A 14,299-nucleotide genomic window follows, 5' to 3' on the forward strand; every position below is an offset into this window, starting at 1 on the left:
ACACACACTCGCCCGTGCGGGGTTATTTTTGACACACCCAAGGTACATTTTCACGCTAACAACGTTAGTGTGTGTTTTAAACTATAGAAAGACTATTTTTGCTTTTTAATTGATAACTTGACTTGTGTACTGTGGATTTTTGTCGTTTTGGTCTTGTTTTGTTTAGATAAATATTTTCTATTTTTCTAAAGCTGTGTTGTCATTTTGTAGTGTTTTCATTAAGTTATTGTGTGTGTTGGTACACATACTTTACACCTAGCACTCTGAAGTTAAGCCTACTGCTCTGCCAAGCTACCAAGAAGGTAAGCAGGAGTTAGCTGAGGGTGATTCTCTTTTATCTTGACTAGTTACCCCTGAAGAAGGGACAATATGGTCCCGAACTGCATTGGGTTTTACACACAGTCTACAGCTTGAATAAAATTCAAAAATGTTCTACAATGTACCTTTTGAATTTGCAGTAACAAGGGCACGTTAACTGTTTGGAATTGTGTAGATTTCGTTTCACTTTTTTGGCTCTAACATACTTTGTCATCAATGTCTTTTATAATGTAATAATAAGGTTGTGAACATTTGTCTTTGGCAGTGAGCACTGGCTCTGAGCTACCTTTGTGGTTGAGTCTCTCTAGAAATTACACTTGATGTGTTTGGCAGCGCACGATCCAGTGTAGCACGCTACAATTTGGTGAACTGTGTTTAATTTGGTGAAGGAAGAGTACAAGTTTACTTTTTTTTAAACTCTGGAGTGCATCATACAACTATATTCAGTAACAGAAAAACCCACACAATGAATCCTTATGGATAATTTGTTAGCTTTCTTAATTTCCAAGCAGTTTATTTTCGAAGCAATTTCATTCATCTTTGGTCAAAAGTTCTACATTGTATGATTTTAAATCTCCTATTAAATCAAGACAAACACTTATTTTGAAAGGTATATTGAAACAACATGCATGTGGTTTTTGAAAAGCCAGGAAAATAGTTCCAGTACATAGTAGATACATGAGCAATCTGATAGGGTTTCTAAAACTGATGCTATTTTGTAGAGGAGCAAGGAATATTCAATCGCGCATGCAAGTTAAAGTTTCCTTGCTCGCAGAAATATGCACTGACAGGACACTTCTGAGTTGGGCCATTGGTGTAGTTCCTTATTTGCTTTGACTGTTTGGGAAACAGCTCTAAGATCCAGTACTAAATTTGATAGGCATACACTTAACTTTACCAAGTTCTTTATTGACAAAATTGCACAACAACATTCTTGAATCTGCTGAGAGACACACATAACATCATGCAGTATGAGAAGCCTAAGGTTCGTCACTGTGTTAGTCCTGGATGCACACTACAACAATACACCTAAGTCCCCAGACATCTTGTTTGTCAAATCAAACGCTTACTTCTTTAATCGGAAATGGCTCTAGTTCAGGCTTGAAAAGCCTGCAAACACACACACAAACCTGACTGATTCTACTGTAGGATGATAGGACGTTATCGATTTTTCTTAGTTTCAGTGCTGTCCCTCCTTTACATTTGGGTACTTAGCGAGCGTGCATACCTCTCGTGAAACTGATTCAACCCCATGGTTAAGCTGAATAAATAGAAGTTAACTTTACGTTTGTATAGTTATATCATGTTAGGTCGAATCTCATTTTATCTAATCCATCGGACCTACTTTTTCCTCCTAGAAGTGTCTTGAAGCAGTTTTGTATAATCATTGCAATGTACGCACGCTTTTAATATTTTATCATTATATTTTCATTTATTAATTTCTGCATACTGTTTTCTTCCTACATGTTGAAACTGATACCGAAAAAACTAAGATGTCTGCATTCCCAAATAAAAATAGCCAAGTTGCTTTGTGTTTGCAAACAATCCCGGTTAGATTTAATACAATCAAGCCACACCACTGGGGATCTTTTTAATTAACATAGAAAGTGCACAAACATTATTACCCATTTCCCCAATAATCGGTCCCACAGTTACTCTATACTGTAAATTAAAAGACGGCTAATTAATTGCATCTCAGTTTCGCTCAGCTTATCCAGAAAAAAACTAGCCATCTATGATGATCTTGAATGCTAAGAATATGTGGTAACATCCACTGGGGTGGGAATGACACAATTTAAACTTTTTTTTCCTATCACTTAGCAGGATAACCGCAAAATATTTACTTGCCCCTTGTACAATTAAATATTAGCCTACCCTGGACATGTGACATCATACGTACTGCGAGTAGAGCGAAAAGCGACCAGGTGACCTATGATGCTCATGTAGGCCAAACTTTGTTCACTCAAGCAGGTTCTCGATCTTAGCATTCTCAAGCAAGCACTTTGGAAAGGTAATGAACAGAGGGCAGAAGTGGAGTTGTAAAATACCTAAATAAACATAGACAATAACGGACAACAATAAACAAGAGTCACAGAGGAGAAGGGCTAGGGAAATACAAGTTTCTTAATCAGGATTTAAAGGTTTGAAAGAGTGACAGTTGAGTGTTAACAGGGAAAGAATCTTAAAGACTCAGACAATGGCCATAAAGGAGGGATGGGACCGGTGAGCAGCATTTGCAAAGATGAGTGGAGTGAAAGCTGATAAGTGTATAAAGAGACCATAAAGCAGAGAAATGTGTCACTAAACTCAAAGCACATTGTAAACAAAAGTTAAAGTATAGGGAGAAAGCAGGGAGAAGTGTTGGTCAATGAAGCGTTAGAGGAAAATTAAACCAACCAGATCCTGACAGGTGAACTGAAAAGAAAAAAACTGTATTGGAGGTTAAGACCAGTGAAGTCAACCTTTAATGAAATATTGGTCTATCTACACTTTGGATTGACTAACATATTCTCTCGTCCCCATAAACTTTCTGCCGCCATCTGTTGTATGAAAATCATCATGAACTTGAAAATTGCAAGAGCAATCACAGATAATACTTTTTAGGGTCGAGCCTACATTGCATGCGCTCACGCATACGTATCGCAGCGAGACGCTTTAGGGTTTAGAAAAGGGCTCGGAGCCCTGTCGATGTCACAGCAGTGTTTTTAATTGGTTTGAGGGCTTCCTAATCAAATCTGCTTGCTTTCATTAGTTGAAGGCATGCATACGTCATGCCTTTTTCCGGTGGCCAGCCCTCCTCGAGCGCATCGACCAAGTACAGAAAACATGTGAGGCTCGCTGTTTTCTGTCCGGCTCGTGGACTACTTTTTCTCTAATTTACTAGCGCGATTTCGCTTGGCAGAAGTCGAGCGCTTTACATAGTTAATTGCACTTTTTCAGGTTACGTACATAAATGCACTTTTGCCAATAGGTGAAAAGTCGGGTTAGGAGTTTACAACGCTATCAGCTCTAACATGAGCAAATGCGAGACCCGTTGCATTGTAAATGCTTGTCTTCTAATGTATTAGTGCTGTATGGCTACAGCCTGTGTTTGGCTACTTGAAACATGGATATCGACTGATGACATTCGCTGACATTCCCTGAGAGTATTGTAATTTGAACTTTAAACCCAAAGAAACCAAAGGCAGTGATATCAACGATAAGCTACAAAAACGGCAAGATTCGTCAAGTATGAAAATGTTTACCCAGTGAGCCAAAATTCTATTTTAATTAATATTGATGCATTTACTAGAGCGCTAAGGATTCAGCCAGGACATGACATGTGTTCAGCAATTCTATGCCAAACACAGTCCTCATGAGCCCAATTGCTGTCTCAAATGCCTACCCGTAGCTGCCATGCAGCTAGGCAGAGGTTTTGTAAACCAGCCACATCCTTAAAAGATCAGGCACTCCACCAAATGCGTAATTGTACCCTTGCATGCCAATTGACAGCTTCACACAGAATTACAGACACATTTGCTTAGGCACTGGTAAGTATAGTAAGGCCCAGCTAGCAGTTTCACAAAAACATGTACTATATGATTGGGAAAAACTATCGTAGGATCAGACATTTCACAAATGCCCAGGCACAGCTTGTTGGCTATGAGTGGCCAAAGTCTTTTATACCTGATGTGGAAAAGTTGCCACAAAAACCCAATGAGCTGCACCGAAGCAGACCCGAATCTCCTTGCGTCACCTTTTGGCATTAAAGTTAAAGCTCAAGATTTTGTATTTCACATATTGGAAGGTCAAAGGGAATGACGACTCGAATAGCCGTATATTAAAGCAATCATGAAAATAATCGTAGAAGGTTAAGTACTTTAAACTTACTAAGAGTGTAATAACTAGTGCAGCACATACATGATCATTGGATGATAAAGCGCAAAAGGTAAGAACTTGTCTAAAAGATAGTCAAAAGAGTAAATCTAATTTTACCTGGAGTTTGTTTTTTAAGTCTGATTTTAACTTGTGACATGTAATCAGCTACATTAAATAAAAGGAGTATGGTGTTGCCATTAAAACGTAATCTAAACATGAATAATGGTAGAGTTCTTTTCGTATGAACAAATAACCCTAGAGCACAACGTTTTACGTTTTGAAATGTCAATCCAGCACTATAAATGTGCATGCATATAGGTGCTGGGAATATTCAGGAAAGGGTATGGAAATTTAAGGAATCAATTGACCACAGAGAACACTGGGTAAACTAACACCCACTGGGACCCCTTAAAGAACTTCAGTCTATGGTACTCTTCATTGTCTTTAAAGGAGCCAACCTTCTATTGAGTGTGCAGGAATTATCCCACCGCAGAATGTTGTGTCTCCTGGGTAGGTGATCCATTCCTTTCTTCTCTTGCATTCTGGCCCTTCTGAAGCATTTATCGGTTGTCACAATTCACACACAAGATCCGCTTTCTATGGAAGGGTTATTTTTCAGAACTAATTGTCTTTGTAGTTATTTTCAAGTTGATGCGTGTTTTTTTTCTCACAACCCATGCAGTGTGGTTTTAAGGTTGCAAGACTCCTCATAACCACTGATGACACTGCATCAAGTGCCTTCTTGATTTATAAAGTGCTGTCTGCCAATATAGTACCCACACTGATTTCAATGCTAAGTCAACCCATACTTCTTGTGTTCTCTGAGAGACCCAAACCTCTACTTCCTGTCTTAGATAAACGATTTCCTACATTGCTGTCTTCAGAAGGCCAAATGATTGCGTGCCCTTTTGTACAAATGTCAGTCATAGATATACCATATCTGTCATAAAATGTGGCCTTCAAACTTTGTTGAAACTTCCCTGCTTCCAAATAAATATGATGGACATAAATATTGACCCCTAAAGCCTGCTCCTTTCTACCTATATACATAGTATCTTTCTTTTCAAGTCCACTTTAGCTTCTTAAGTGTTACCTGGGGATTCATGGTTAATCAACAAACATCATCTTACAATAAGGTAGCCATTTGGCCTGTGTTGTTTTCCACAATTAAAATCATTAGTGAGGAGTATAAAGAAAGGGATAAATTAATGCATACCATAGTTATAAGTCATTCCTGGAACAGTACAGTTCAGAGAGCTTTGCTGTAACTCCAGTTGCATACATCACATTTCGGCATTCTGGCTGCAGGCCTTACCTTTAGTGAACAAATGACAGACTTTAAAGAAAAATAGCTTCCATCAAAAATTGTTCGTCCTGTTTCCAGTGACGTGCTCTTAGGCTCTACCTAGGCGGCTGACGACAGCTCTCAAGAGCCTATTTCCCCTCTGTTTCTAATGTTACAGAGTAATTGCCACTCCAGATCTTTGCCTTCTGAATGCCGATCATGGCACTATGAGGAGAAAAAGATGGAAAGGCATGTTTCATTTCCACTAATTTGGTCAGAGAAAATGGTTCACTTTTCTCTTTGCCTAGAAAATATAAAGATAAAAAAGGCAGTTTAAAAAAAACTTTAAGGAAAAGGCAAGATCCTGGAAGTTATAGAAGCAAAAACTATCTTAAAACTTTTTATTGTTTTTATGCATTTTCCACATGTAATCCGGATTTGTTAATTTTGGATCGACCAGAAGCTTTTTCTTTGCCGAAAATACAGATGAAAAATTTCAGAGTATATTTTTTTCAATACAAACATTTTGCAGAATGGGTGCTTTATTCATGGTACACAGTCAGCACACAACAGTGATGACTCCATTAACAGCTCAAAGGTCCCTTCCAGGTAGGTAGGGTGGACAGTTCCCCATCATTAGTCTTTTTTCCATACTACTGCCAATTCACATTTGAAGTGTACCCTAAAACACTTGTGGATGAAAAGCATTTCTAAAATCAGCATGGTACTTGTGCAGGGGTGCAAGGATTTTTGTGGGCAACACCCTTTAAAACATGGTAATTAGCACGCAGCACCTTTCCCACACCTTTTTTACTAAGCAGATTTTTACAGCACATGTACCTATACCACACATGCCTTTACCATGCACGGAAAGTCTATTTAAGGTAAGTGTAAATGTTTGTGTGTATAGATTAACATAAATAACCAAAGGTTACCGGGATGTTATAGTTAGGAAATAGAATTCAATAAAACATAGAAATTCACAAAAAACAAAAAAAAACAAAGGTTAGAGTGATGGTATAGTAAGGTTCTGAATCTACATGCCCAAAACCATAACATTTCAGCTGTTATACTTAGAGTTACTTTAAGTAACCATAACTTCCTCCCTAAGGTAAGTATAACTCGCACCACCACCTTGAACAGTTTTCTCATCAATAATGTTACTGCAAATGTTACAGTGGTATCAACCATATCATAGAATATGTCTTGAGTGAAGTAATATCTGGGGTAATTAGCAGCACATGGAAGGAGCACAAGTTATAGTTACCTTAGGGTGTAAGTTATAGTTACTTGAAATAACTATAACAGCTATATTTCTATGGCCAACCCCTCATAAGATCGTAACCCCATGCCACGGACGGCCTTTGGCTGTGCGTGCCAGAGATTGGCTGCAGGGCCTGGCCTGCAGAAGGCTCTGCAGCCAACCCTCCATGAGCACCCAACCCTGTGCACGCACAGCCTTTGGCCTTGTGTTGTGGAGGTTAGCCACAGGGCCTGCAGACTCACCCTGGGGCCAAACCTCCGTAAACACCCATCCTTGTGCTGAGGGGGTTGGCTGCAGGGCCTGGCCACACTTAAACCTGTGCCATACAAATGTTGGCCAAACCCTCCATAGGGTCCCCCTCCCTGGCCAATTTGGGCTTCAAGCACCTTTTACATACTTAAGTAGTTAAAAGGGAGAACAAAATACTCTGTTCTCAACAACACATGACAATAAAAAAACACTCATAACAATCACTTCATAAACATTGTGCTCGCAAGAGCAGTAATGCATACACCTCCAGCAAGGATTTCAGATCATATTTGAAGGTGAAACTTCAGAGAGAACACAAGTGCTTTCCCTTTTCCAAGGGCAAGAAGTTTCAACAATTTTTACTGAACAGAAGTCGAGCTTAAAATGGGGCACCCACTGCGTTTATATTTGTATGTGTTTCAGGTTGAGGTTTAATTTCTGTGATATGAGCATCAGTGCCATTCGAACCTGCTTATTTTCTACGAAAAGGCCATGGTTTGGTGCAAATTTTATACTCAACTGGAGTAATATGTACTGGCTAGTTAGTAACTGCTACCTCATTGGATACATGTATAGTACATATTCTACATTATAGTTGCATAAACGAGGCCAAGGGAATGTCTCCAGTGACCTTGTTTGTCTGTAATTATAGCAATGTTATAGTTCCCCGGGTGTCTACATATCGAAATCTGTGATAACATGAATCCTGATGTGGAGAAGATGACAAGACCAGAAATAGTTGAATCTCCTTCAAACAAGGGAACTTTCTCACCTCATACAGGAGCCTGAATTGCTCCTGCATGCAGGGAACTTCAAAAAATGCTGGACTTTGTGTGAGGGAGCAATCCTTTAATCTGTTTTCCTGCCTGCGTGACAGCAGGCAGGAAGACAGATGAAAGGTTCACTCTCAGCAAGCAGGAGCAGTTTTGCTGCCCCCCCACACACCCCACTGGAAACAGACTTACAGTTTGCTCTCACTTGGCAAGAGCTATCAAAGGGTGAGCCACTCAGGAGATAGGGAGCTGGCTTTGATGGGTGGTGGTCCCCAGGGCCATTAGTGGCTCCAGGGGGGGGGCATGTAGCCCCCTCCCTTCAAATTGCACAAACCGGGGTGGTGGTGGTCCAACGGCCCATAAATAGTCCAGGGGGAGGGCCCACAGCCACCCTCCCACTTTGCATTTATCTATTACCCGGGCAGGTGGGAGTCCCTAGACCAATTAGAAAGTAGGAGGAGGGGGGTCTGCACAATCCCCCTTCTTTTTTTATCCACAAGCCCCAAGGAGGCCTTTAAAGGCTTGAGGATGGGGGGGCTGCGTGACCCCTCCTAATAAATAAACGCTGGGAGGTGGTGGTAAATCTCCCCTTGGGGAGGGAGCCACATGCACCCCCTTCAATTTACATTATTAAAAGCATGCCACTAGGACATAGCTATCCCTACGATGAAAAAAAACAAGTACGGGAAACCGGGTTTGTTTGAAAATGTTTGCTGGATTCACAAATCCTCCTTGATTTTTGGCAGAAATGTTTAAAACGTATGTTTTTTGCCCTGGCAGGGTGCCAGGGGGAACCCCAGCACCTAGGCTAGGGAGTCAAGATATTGTTACCCTGTTCTATTTTCTATTTTTTTTTAATTTTGTTTTAGACGCTGCTGATTCCCAGTCCCAAAATGGCTTCCAACAATTCCTAGTTTAAGTGTTGGCAATCAATCGGATCTCAGCGTGAGGTCTCTGGGATCCACAGAGCCTCCACGTCCCTATATATACCAATTTATTTTTCCTTTCATAACTCCAAAACTACTGAACAGATTTATACCAAATAACAAAAAGCACAATCTGCGCACATTAGCTTCCTGCCAAATTTGGTGTAATTCTATTCTGTGGTTCGGGCTGTAATTGTGTCTAAAAACCCTATGGGAAAAAGCATGTGGAAAATATGTTTTGGGACCCCCCATTTTCTCAGCCCTCACTTGAAGAATCACCCCAGAACGTTCTAGACAATAGCTGAAGTCAGTGTCATGAGCTTTTGGGAACATTTTCAAACGGTGCCAAAGATATTGACAAAACAAAAAACATGTTTTCTATGGAAACTAGATCCTAACTATATCGACTGATGACCACCAGTAGGAGATTAATATGTGTGTGTGTATGCCACTCACCTTAATTATACTTACCTGTGGGGTAAAGGCATGCGTGGTACGTGTTAGAATAAGATTCACTGCAGTGCATCACTAATCATTAGTTATCTTTTGTTATTAAGATGCCAGTGCTTTCCTATAGTATATATAGCCTGAGTAATTGTATTTATATAGCTCTTACTACCCCTGTATGTTAAGACCAACACAGAATAATGTCATTAGGGTAAATAATCTGCTTGGAAATGTATGTCTTTTAATATTGCAGTTTATAATGTTTCGGTTTTTACAAGCATACAGCCCCATGCAGAAAAAATATTTCATTACAGTGTTGCTAAAAATTGTCATTATTGACTTAATAATTTATTTACGTGAACTCCAAATTCAAGTCTGCCACACTTACCTGCTTCCCACCTGTATGCTACATACAGTTATAAATATTAGGGGTGATGAAAAACATGCGTCTGGGTTTTTTACCACCAATAATATGGACAGTGAACTAGAAGGAGACGTGTTGAGTGCTTTCGTGATGTTAGTCTCTGGACGACTTCAGTGCTTGAACTAGGAGTATTCTCTTCTACCGAGTACCCTCTACTTTTGTTGCACATACTCTATTTTCCCTGCTTGACTCCTTTGCACTTCTAAGTTGACCTCTGTATTCCTCTAACGGCCATTTTCCCCTCTTCTATAAACATATGCTCACTCTTCCTTCCGGGCCTTGTTGACAAGCCTTTCATCTTGAAACAACACATAGAGTATATGCTAGAGGCTCCAACCCGTAACTGATAGATTTAATTCAGTGTCTGCTGTAAAGAAAAAAAAATCCGTCAATTGGGACTTGTTTTGGAATGATTCAAAGTATAGTTTATTCAGCGTTTTCTCTGCATTTCTGGGTCTGCACTGTTCACTGGATTAAAGCGTTTCTCTTTGAATTAGAGGTGGGCGAGCCATAGAATTCCAGGGAAGAGCCGAGACAACAAAAAAACTCGTCATGGGAATCCTGATTTTTTAAAAAACCAGTATAGAGCAGCCAGGCAGCATAGCAGACAGCAGTTACGTGCTGTTTAACAAAGAGCAGCTACTTAACATCGCGTGCACTTGCTACATAAGATATTATGGGCATTGTTAATCTGGTGAAACGTGCAGGCGAGCACACAAGACTCGGAGACAATGCTTGGTTGCGTACACTCCGGAGACTGCGTCATCGCAGTTCCTCTTTTATTTATACCTTTGTGCTCCGTGCCCCTCCCGGACACGCAGAGCACGCTTACGCAAACAAGGAGAGCCCGCACGGCTCTCATTACACTCTTTACATCCCCCCCATGTTTTACTCCACATGGAGAGGGATTAATATAAAATAAACTTAAACAAAAACAGGAGCAATATAACTGGCTAATAATAATAATCACTTCAAACCCTTTTAACGCCCTTATCCCCAGGACCGCAAACACTGTGTCCTTTAAACGGTTGTAAATTCTTTTATACTATCGACTTCCTTTTCCGACAGCAGCTCAACCTTTACTAGACACCAGCAGAATCCATGTTACAGACAGTCCATCTGACAGACAAAGTCTTTCAATTGACTGCTCGGCACAGGATTGGGGCGTAGGTTATATCTCGCACTTCTGGTACGCAAACCTTCCTGCTCCGAAATGCAACCAGGCCCAGGTTGTTCAGTCAGCACTGGCCTAGTAACGCTCTCCATCTCGTGGGCCACCGTGGATGGACCATCCATGGTCTCATCTCCTTCTTCTTCTTCACTAGCCGACTCCCTCAGGCCAGCTCTCTTAAAATGGGACACATTTCGTGTGACTCTTTGTCTTCCTCGGGCTGCAGTTATCATAGATCCCTTTACCCCAATGACTTCCCAGATCTCGGGCTCAAATGGTGTTTTAAACTTTCCTCCTCCTCGCCGACACCTTACTACCACGCGATCTCCCTCTTGAAACCCTCGATACTTAGATCGTCGTTGGTCACTCGCCCTTTGGTTATTAGCTCTTCGTCGTCTTTGAGTTGCTTCAACATCCAACACCGGAGGTTTCCATTTAGGGCCTGAGGGGATACAGTCACGGGGAGCCACTCTGAACATCAAGGAAGAGGGAGCACAACCAGTAGTGCTATGGGGCGTTTGACGATAAGCACTCAGGAACTGATGCAAACACTGTTCACTGTCTTCCTTCTGCTCCACTCCAATCCTGAGAGCCCTATTCAGAGTTCGCATGAACCTTTGCACATCCCCGTTTGCCTGAGGCCAGTATGGCATTATTTTGCGATGACGAATTGCCAAACTGTCAAGATACAATCTAAACTCTTGCCCTTGGAACGGGGGCCCATTATCGGTTCTAACTTCATCAGGCAGGCCGAACAAAGCAAACGTCTTTTGCAGGAATGGCCGCACGTTTTCAAACGCCGTTGACGATACCACCTCAACCACCGGAAACTTAGTATAGGAGTCAATCAGAACAGCAGTCAATCTCCCTTCTGGAAAGCTCCCAAAGTCCATGCTTACTTTAGCCCACGGTTTCAGGGGGGGCGGTTCGGTCACCACTGGGCAACTTGGGGGTTCCATCGATGTTATGATGCAGGAGTGACACTTCCCTACCATCTCGTCAACCTGACTATCCATGCCTGGAAACCACACTTTAGCACGTAATCTCGCTTTGGTTTTAGCAGCTCCTTGATGTCCTTGATGAGCCAGAGCAATCACCCTGGACCAGAGACATTGTGGAAGTACAATTCTTCGTCCCCTCAGAACCAAACCATCCTTGTCGGTGGACAGCTCATCACGCACCTTCCAGATACTCTGCATAGCTATCCTCTGATCAGGGCAGGACACATGTGTCTTTTCTAGAAAATACTTCCACCGTTTATGGCTCAAAGCCTCCTTAACATGACTCAACATTGCATCGTCCTGGGTAGCACTCACAATGTCAGTTACGAGAAGAGCGTTAGGACACGCCGACTGTACAACCATGCTGACAAAACACTCCGTACTTTCCTCGTCTTGTCCTTGCCGAGCATCAAACACCTGCGGAGAGGGGTGGCGCGACAGATAGTCTGCCGGATTGTTCACACCCGGCCGATAAACAACCGTGAACCTATAAGGCTGAAGAAGGACTGTCCATCGCTCAATCCTCGGAGGTGCAAGACGGGGGCTCCCCGCAAACAATGACACTAAAGGTTTGTGGTCAGTCACTACCTGAAACTCGTGCCCGTACAAGTACAAATGAAAATGGCGACATGCCCATCGAATAGCTAGGGCCTCTCGTTCAATCTGCGCATACCTGGCTTCAACCGCCGACAACGCACGACTGGCATATGCAACTGGGATCCACTCATTATACCGCTGTTCCTGCAAGAGAACAGCTCCAAGCCCAATGGGGCTGGCATCCACCACCACTTCAGTCCTCCGGCTGGGGTTAAAATAGGCCATAGTTGCCTTATCTAGCAAGGCAGCCTTAATATCCACAAACGCCTGTTGAGCCTCGGGAGTCCAGTCCCAACGGTGTTGCCCTTTCGTGAGTCGGCGGAGAGGTTCAGACATGGTGGCAAGCTGGGGTATGAATCTTCCACAATAGGTCTAGACTTCAGTCTGTTGTGCCTGTCTCAGTTTGAATCGTTCATAATCCGAGTTAAGTTGAGGATCAAAATGACTGTTCGAAGCAGTTACTGCTGCGTCAAAATCATCCTTATCCCCTGTATCAGGGAGAGAATCAAACAGCTCCTGTAGTTCATCTCCACCCATCAGCAGCATTACAGACCTTCGCACCGCTCCATCTCTTTCCCGGGTGGCACAGAAGTAATTTTCTAAGCGATTTATCCATAAGCGCCACCTGGGTGCAGCAGTAGCCGGGTCAATTAGTTGGCTAAATGGTGGCAACGAAGTAAGTGACGAGTGAATACTATTGTTCAGCTGTGCCGGAAGATGGGGGTTCCCTGGTGGCGGTGGCGGTGGAGGATTGGCATTGTCTTGTGGTGGGGCACTCATGTTTGCCCTCTCTCCCCTCCGCTGTATACAAGGGTTAATGTTCTCTCACTTTCTTTTTTTTTTTTTTTTTTTTTTTTTTGCGACTGCCTAGTTGACTTGTATTCTGTATATTTTATTCATGCTCCTCCCTCCTTTCGTTTCTTTTCTTTTTTTTTCTTTTATTTATGGCCAAATGTCCTCTTCACGCACTTTTCCTTCCTTTCAGCCACCTGGTCTCCTCGCTTTCAATGGGAGACACGCCCTCCTGGCAGCTGATTCGGAGATTCCCCTCGCTCGGGGATCACACGCGTCAATATCAGCTGCTCCGTATCAGCGCCGGGACGCTCAGACGCGGAGCACTCAACACGCGTCAATTACAGCTGCTCTCCGGCAGCGAGGAGACGCCCCGAGGTGGAGCGCTTGAGCTCCGCGTGGCGTTCTCTGTCTGGGGGCGGGGCTCACCGTTACTGGCGTCCCCGGCCAGGAGGCCAACGTGCGGCGGGGCGCAGCTCACCGTAACTGCGCGGCTCACCGTTACTGGCTTCCAAGGCCAGGAGGCCAACGTGCACTTCCCCTTCCGACGCGGCAAGGCAGTCCGGTTCCCCCGGTCGCCTTCGTCGTCCCTCGCTCCACGGCCAACACGCACCAGGACTTCCACGGTACGTTACTCCTCGCGACAGGGCCTTACGTCGTTGTTATATTTGCTGCGCGTGATGCCTCGACATCCCACCCTCGTCGCCAATGTTAATCTGGTGAAACGTGCAGGCAAGCACACAAGACTCGGAGACAGTGCTTGGTTGCGTACACTCCGGAGACTGCGTCATCGCAGTTCCTCTTTTATTTATACCTTCGTGCTCCGTGCCCCTCCCGGACACGCAGAGCACGCTTACGCAAACAAGGAGAGCCCGCACGGCTCTCAATACACTCTTTACAGGCATCAATTACGTAATATAGACGGCAGCTACGTAACATATACAGCAGCAGTTTCATGATAATTAACGTGACATAGCCTAGACAGCAGCTAGGTAAGTAAGCATAGACAGCAGCAGCTTCTTACGATATAATATAGCATGACGTAGACAGCAGAAACAACACAACGTTGAGCATCTACGAGGAAGGTAGAGGACTGTTGGGTCGACGTACCTTGCTGGTATTTGATGCTGCAATACTCTACTCTCTGGAAAATGACAAATAAGCACAGGTGTTGAGTTCAGTTCAGTCTTTCCT

The 14,299-nt window shown here is 43.1% G+C and overlaps 1 protein-coding gene across 1 annotated transcript in view; it reads left to right on the top strand.

Annotated features, from left to right (window-relative positions):
• The window catches only part of XIRP2 (xin actin binding repeat containing 2), a 960,073-nt gene that overhangs the window by 374,905 nt on the left and 570,869 nt on the right, over positions 1-14,299 (top strand). The window lies entirely within an intron of this gene.

Source organism: Pleurodeles waltl, chromosome 3_1, assembly GCF_031143425.1.
Source record: "Pleurodeles waltl isolate 20211129_DDA chromosome 3_1, aPleWal1.hap1.20221129, whole genome shotgun sequence".
Lineage (NCBI taxonomy): Eukaryota > Metazoa > Chordata > Amphibia > Caudata > Salamandridae > Pleurodeles > Pleurodeles waltl.